This window comes from Oncorhynchus mykiss, chromosome 21 (assembly GCF_013265735.2).
Source record: "Oncorhynchus mykiss isolate Arlee chromosome 21, USDA_OmykA_1.1, whole genome shotgun sequence".
Lineage (NCBI taxonomy): Eukaryota > Metazoa > Chordata > Actinopteri > Salmoniformes > Salmonidae > Oncorhynchus > Oncorhynchus mykiss.
The window spans coordinates 52,635,650-52,643,160 of record NC_048585.1 but is presented as its reverse complement, the minus strand read 5'-3'; the positions used below and the strand labels follow the sequence as shown (position 1 = coordinate 52,643,160).

The following is a 7,511-nucleotide window of genomic DNA, read 5'->3' as shown; positions in this document are numbered from 1 at the left end:
GGCACACTGGTTTGAGTGTGTCAAGAACTGCAAAACTGCTGGGTTTTTCACACGCAACAGTTTCCTGTGTGTATCAAGAATGGTCCACCACCTAAAGGACATCCAGTCAACTTGACACAACTGTGGGAAGCGTTGGAGTCAACATGGGCCAGCATCCCTGTGGAACGCTTTCAACACCTTGTAGAGTCCATGCCCCGACGAAGTGAGGCTGTTCTGAGGGCAAAAGGGGGTGCAACTCAATATTAAGAAGGTCTTCCTATAGTTTTGTACACTCAGTGGATTTGTTTATGTCTATATTCTCAAATGACTTACAGCATATGGCTGCAGAAGAGACAGTATGGTTATTTATAACGCATACAAAGATCTATTGAGTATAGAAGCAGTTCTTGCTACAAAATAAATCGTTACCCAGATTGAGCTTGGCAGGACTTTTCAACCCCTGATCCTGCGTAAACCGTAGCAGTCTTTGCTTAGTGACCTTGAGATCTGTGACCTCACCTTTCTTTCCCGTCTCACAGAACGCGAGTAGCCCTGGATTATCTTTTGATCGACTCTCTACGTGCGAGTCCCTGTCAACATTACTAAGTAAGAATGCTTGATACCCTCCCTCCAGCTTCACGGACAAAGTGTCTGATTTCTCCATCAACGACACAGGCTTCTGATTTAGACATGTTACAAAACAGAGGAACATTAAAAATTGACACAGACAGTTCACATTTCTCTCTGGTCTGTCCATTGTTCTTTCAGTTCCCACAACCACCATTACTGCTGATACAGAGACATATTCTTCCAGGTCAAAGTAAATGGGGAGATAAAAACAGGTGCTGAGATAAAGTAATCAGCTGTGGCAATTTGCTGACATGATTTGGGACAGGAGTGAATCACAGTCACACTCCCACGGAGACCAGACCAGATCAGACGAGGCGCTAGCCTTCCAATGAGCTGCAGCTCCAGCCCATGTCTGTCAATGGCAGGGATAAATAGTGTGTGTGTGTGTGTGTGTGTGTGTGTGTGTGTGTGTGTGTGTGTGTGTGTGTGTGTGTGTGTGTGTGTGTGTGTGTGTGTGTGTGTGTGTGTGTGTGTGTGTGTGTGTGTGTGTGTTTCTGTGTGTGCGAGAGTGTGTATGATAGAACAAAAAATGGACTTATTCTCCAAATAGTAGCAGGCTGATCAGAAATGGTCAAATAGCTCAGCAATTGATAAACGAAATAAAAATTACCATTGTATAATTGGTTTGGGAATTGGTCCACAGATAATGAGAATAGGTACATTACTTCTCAATTTCTCATAACTTTCTGAAGAATTGGCTCCATGATGGTCATTGTAAAACTGTTGATAATTGAGAAGGTTCTGTTGTTATTGTGTAACCTTTCAAATTCACAGTACATCTCTCATCATATCTTTGCATTCAATTGTTAAACTGTTCATTTGCATTTACTTTGGAAACAAATATTTGCAAAAAATAATCTATACAGTTTTCCAATCAAGTTTGGAAATTGTTTGAATGTTGAGATTTCATTGGTCTATTGGTACAGTTGATTTTAATTGACTAATTAAGTCACCTGCCATTTGAAATAGGCTAGGCGTGCCAGTAAGCCTATAATGTTGTTTTTCAACACTGTTTGTACGTGCCAATTGATATTTTAACATTTTGGAATTAATTTAAACCTTCTTAAGTCATAGGGTGTCGGCCAGACCTTCCACAAATGCCCAATATTAATGTTCAGAGTTCAAGTTGGATCTTGAGTGTTGTCACTATGTGGGTCGCCTGTGGGAACTGGTAAATGTTCAGCGCAGCAGCAGTCTCAGCGATAGACAACCGACGGAGCTGTTTCGCCAACTCCTCCCTCGCCGTGGTTGGAAGTAGCCTCGCCGGAGCGGGGCGTGTCGCGGTGGGCGGGCTCCAGTGCGGTGCTGATGCTGTCTCTTCAATTCCACGGTTGCAGGTGGAACGACAGGGCTAGCTCCGTTCGCATCTGGTAGCTGGAGAAGAAGAAAAAACGGCATTCTGACCTGCTTCACTCACTGGATAACAAAATAAGCGGCATATCCAGATCAGGAATATTACACCTTTGATGTCTGGAGAATTATCGAGAGGGATTTCAGAAAGACACAAGTAAGGACTTTTCTTCTATGTTTTTCTATGGTCATAATTCCTTTGCGTCTGTCTGTCTGCGTTTTCTGACAGCGCTGCTGGGCTGGAAGCAGGATGTGGATGTTCGGACAGCGTGACAAACATCAGAGCATGGTTATATCAGACTACGGACCTTTTTTTGCTCTCGATTGCAGTTCTGAAATCATGTTTGTGTTGAAAGAGATAGGATAGGTTAGTATGTTGTCATCATAATAATAGGAATCGGTTTCCTTAGAGAGGAATGTATACATGGCTGTAGATGGAGGGATGCGTAATGGGTCAATATTTTGGAGGGGATTATTCGGACCTGGCAGCAGTGTCCTTCTTTGGGATGAGACAGCCTATAAACGGGCAGACAGCTGCTCTATATTCTGCGTCCAGAAATTGGCACGCTGTTTGTAATAGGCTACATTACCGATAATGAAAAAAAAACAGGAGAAAAAAAACAGGAGAGTGCGTTTAATATTTCACATGTTCAGAAAAATATGATTAATGTGATTACTGTATAAATTGATATACCTTATGATTGTAATTTTAGGCTATGTTAATGTCGGAGAATCCAATGTGAGACGAGCGCGTCTTTTCATTGCCCAGTCTGGATAGACATCTAAGGCTCCAGTATCAAACCAAGTTCAGAAAGATGGTCATATGCTTCTTGCTGCAGAGAATGAGTCCACTGTCTATTCACCTATTATCAATCACGCTCTTTAGTGATGTCCCCCTATACCTTTTCCAAATCCTTGAAAGGAAGAATTTATAGATTGAATTTACTTGAGAGCCGACTTGGGAGCTCAGGACATATAAATATTGAAGTTCACAACATGGGCTTCATTAAATATGTTTTATTGGCGCTTTACAATGATCTTTTAAGGCTTGAATAGTTTAGGCCACTCGAGGCCATGCATTATTTGGTCTCTGAAACACCGCATTACAATTATGTCTGAAAACGATCCGGCTCTATTGCATTATAGCTGCATTTACGTACATATATATATATATATATATATATATATATATATATATATATATATATATATTTATATTACATGACATTATCATAGCATAGTTGACCTTTTTTTTTTGACAAATGCGATATATTTGATATTTGATAATAGCAGTATAGCAAATGCGACTCAAATGTTTTCCACTGTGTCGCTATACCTTAGCCCACTGGGGTGCGTACCCGTCTCTCCTTAGGGTCCCTGAATATCAGATAGAGAGAGGGAAAATACCATGTTCCACGACAGTGAATGGTTACGTTTACATGAAAACTTGTGCTACATTGGGGATAGCTATCGGGGTAGGAGGGGGGCCTGGAGTTGATTGACGCACACACATACCAGGCAGTGGTGTATATCACTTATCGAACAGGCTGTCTTCTAATTCCAATACAGACCCCTGGGCCAAATAATTGGACATGATGACCCTTCTGAATTGAACATCTAGATTAAGATCACTTTATTCGTCAGTTGGTCCACAAGGTCCAACAAAATGTGACTTACTGTACCTATACAAACAGGGTTGGGAAGGTTATTGTAATCCGTTACAGTTACTAGCTACCTGTCCAAAATTGTAATCAGTAACGTCATTTTTGGAAGACCCAAACTCAGTAACGTAATCTGGTTACTTTTAGATTTATTTTCCTTTAAGAGGCATTACAAGAAGACAAAAATAGCTATTACAGGATAAATCAATGTTGGTGTTTACATAGCTGTCCATAAATGGGGCAGCAGGTGGACAATTGGTTAAAGTGTAGGGCCATTAACCAGAAGGTTGCTGGATCGAATCCCCGAGCTGACAAGGTGAAAATCTGTCGTTCTGCACCTGATCCTCGGTAGGGGTCAATGTAAATAAGAATTTGTTCTTAGTCGACTTGCCTAATAAAATAAATATGCATGGATGTTGCATTAAACTGTAGGAGTTGTAACACATTGTTTTATTTCTATTACAGTTTACGATTAGTCTTTACATTAACAAAAAAAACAGTCTGTCAGATTTCTAGTCATTCCAATTCATTTAATTTCCCTTGATCTTCAAAAATAGGACTTGGAAATATGGAAATATAGATTAGCCAAGTTGTTCTACCTGAGCGTAACCCCAAAACGAAGGATTTGTTAGTCTACTCTGTTGTTTATCTTGTTGTCATGGACAACTGATTGGGCCCATTGTTTGGAGTTGAAAAATAAATGCTGCTCTCATGGAATGGCATGCTTTATGGACTACCGAGAAATGCTATTTGCACTTATGAATGTAACAACATATGCTGCATTTGCTATAGGCCTATTGTTTCTGTTTTTGTTGGTGACACTTTGAGATCTCAATCATTTGCAGCTGTTTACGTCTATCAAAAGTGCGCGAGTTTGAGCATGTGTCCATTAAGCTCACCACAAATAGATTCAGCAATAAAATTCCCACTTGTGGTCTACTTAAATTAAACTCATTTTGACAGTATGGAGAAGTTGGGTACTCCCTCAAATGACTATTCCATAGGCTGCAATCCGCACTATAGAGCAGTTTAAAGAGCGCATATTTCACTGGCTGTCCACAAAACTATGATTAATAGGCATTTTAACCTTCTTCAATTCAACCATTATTGGGTTAAAATACACATGTGCATTTGTGAACAGCCATCAACAACAACCACAATCCGTAAACCGCAAATAGCTAAATGACAGAGCAGCAGTGTGATTCACACCAATGTGCTATGAGGATATCAATAATAAGTGATATCCGTATCGCCGTAGACTACACCACTGCCTTCGTCCTTACCTCCAAGCATTGTTCAAATTGGATCATCTTTGGATGCCGAGAGCAGTCGCACCATTGGATGACATAGTTTAGCCTACAAAAGCCTATTCCTACTCTATTCCACGATCAGTCAAACGTATTTGGTGTGTCATCGTAATGGTCTCTGACTTGTAGTCAGACTCGCTCAGCTGAAACAAATTTAAACTTGCTCTTTTTGGCATTGCTGATTTGAATGACATTGAGAAAACATAAAGGCGTCAAACAAATGTTTCGCAAACATATTTTCTGAATTTTAAAGTAACCCTAGAAGTAAACATCTAGGTCTTCAAAAGTATCTGTAATTACAATACTTTGCTGGTAACATAAGGGATTACAGTCGCAGTTTTTTGTAATCCATTACTCCCCAACCCTGCATAAACCATGCATATACCGCACACGCGCGCGCGTATACACTGAGTGTACACTGAGTGTACAAAACATTAAGGACAGCTACTTAATATTGAGGTGCACCCCCCCCCCCCCCCCCCCTCAGCACAGCACTCAAAGGCACTTAAATATTTTGTCTAGCCCATTCACACTGAATGGCACACATACACAATCCATGTCTCAATTGTCTCAAGGCTTAAAAATCCTTCTTTAACCTGTCTCCTCCCATTCATCTACACTGATGGAGGTGGATTTAACAAGTGAGGGATCTTAGCTTCCACCTGGATTCACCTGGTCAGTCTATGTCATGGAAAGAGCAGGTGTTCTTTATGTTTTGTACACTCTGTGTGTGTCATTGGCAGTTAAATAGCCTCTATACCATTCCCCGCAACCTCATTTCTGTTCTATTCTATTATTTGTAATATTACTATCTAATTGTGTTTGGACTGTATTATGAAGGGAGGTTGGTTTCAGCTAAAGTCTATACAATGCCAAATGACTGGGTGAATATATTGTTTATCCCTTGCATGTTCAGGTCATCTCACAATTGTGTTAAAGGAAATCGCAACAAATACAATGAATTCAACCATTTGAAATGTGATCATCTTCTCTCAAGCTATTGAATGAAGTACTCTTTCAGGGACATCATACCATGCTATTGACTTTGGTCTGTAAAACGGTTTTGACTGACAGTGAGTTTATAATCCATGAATAACGCACAGGCTGATTAGCATCTTCTCTAATATGCTTACATATTTAACACTGTGGCGCTGCCAACAGACGAGGACGTGTAGAATCTATATGTACACTTTCTATCTATTGTTCTACTCACTGTGTTTTATGGAGGGTGCTTAACATTGCCATGATGGGTTGAGATGATTTATAATAATTGCAAATTCCCCTCAATCTGAATAATTGATTCCAGACCTGTTATTCACTGAGTGCAAAAGTGGGTTTCAATGTCCTCCGCTTACATTTGTGTGCTCCTATCCACTGTTATGCAACTTTCCTGAATACAAAATCCATACATAATATGAAACTCGGATAATCAACCTAAATTTAAATGGCTCTGCAATCAGAATCCATTGGTACGTTGGAAAGCCTCTGAACTAGGCCTTTTGAAACGCTGACGCATTAATGTACTTCGTCTAGGACGTAAAAGTTATATTTGATTATTTTCTATTTCATTCTATTCTGTTGTATTTTATTTTATTGTATAATATTCTATTGTGGTTTGATGATGGGCATGAGAGGTTCATCATCTCTAAAATGTAAGCCAAATGGTAATTTCAGGATACTTTGTTGGTATTGTACTGTAGTGGAGAGGTTCATAAATCAAAATGTCAGACACAAGGCCTCAGAAATCCTATCCACTCAGAGGACAGTCCTTGAATGGTATTGAATAGCTCAGCTGCCATTTTCCCTGACACAGACATCAGGGGTTCCTCTTCCTCTCACCTCTGTTGATACGTGCCCCGTCGCTAGGCCGTCACTAGGCCAACACGGGCATGACCTCCTGTTCTAGTTCATCACTGTCAGTGAGGGAGGGAGGGAGGAAGGGAGGGAGAGAGAGATGAGGAACGAGAGAGAGAATCAGGCACGGTAATCTCCCTGTAATCCCTCACACAGCAGCGACGAGAGCAATCTGCCTCATTAACTCTCTGCTCCTATTCCTTCATCCATCTTTCTATCCCTTCATCCATCTTTCTATCCATTCATCCATCTTTCTATCCCTTCATCCAAACGAAGGAATGAGCAGACAAACTTAGGGGAGGTAAGAGGCAGACACCAGACACTTTCAGTTGCAAAGAGAAGGAAATTGAAAAACACATCTGGAATATAAAGACCCTCTATCCACTGCAACCCTCCACCCCCCTATCTCCTCCATTATGTTGATGTGTCTGTGATGAGGGGTGACGTGCCCTGCCTCTTCCAGCCTCAGCCTCATCTAGTGCTTTGATTACGCAGTCAGATCCGAGTAAGTTATGGGAGGCCTCTGATGGAGAAGGCCCTATGATCTAACAACGTACTTAAAGACCTCTCATTTTCGTTCACACTGATTGGTTCAATCCTACTGAAAAATAATACAGTGCGGAGTATTGATTGATCTGATTGGGTTAGTTGAGTTTGATTGGTAGGCTTGGAAGGGATTTTGCCACAAGGAGTAATGGCAGGCAGGTGTTTTGGGTGTTTTGGGGGATGT

The 7,511-nt window shown here is 40.8% G+C and overlaps 1 protein-coding gene across 4 annotated transcripts in view; it reads left to right on the top strand.

The window, feature by feature from the left end:
* The first annotated feature begins 1,928 nt into the window (after positions 1–1,928).
* Positions 1,929–7,511, top strand: part of LOC110500696 (neurexin-2) — a 1,070,834-nt gene continuing 1,065,251 nt past the window's right edge. For all 4 annotated transcript variants that reach the window (XM_036958142.1, XM_036958143.1, XM_036958144.1 and 1 more), the window contains exon 1: positions 1,929–2,116. The gene's annotated coding sequence lies outside the window, so the exon portion shown is untranslated. The remainder of the gene's footprint in view (positions 2,117–7,511) is intronic.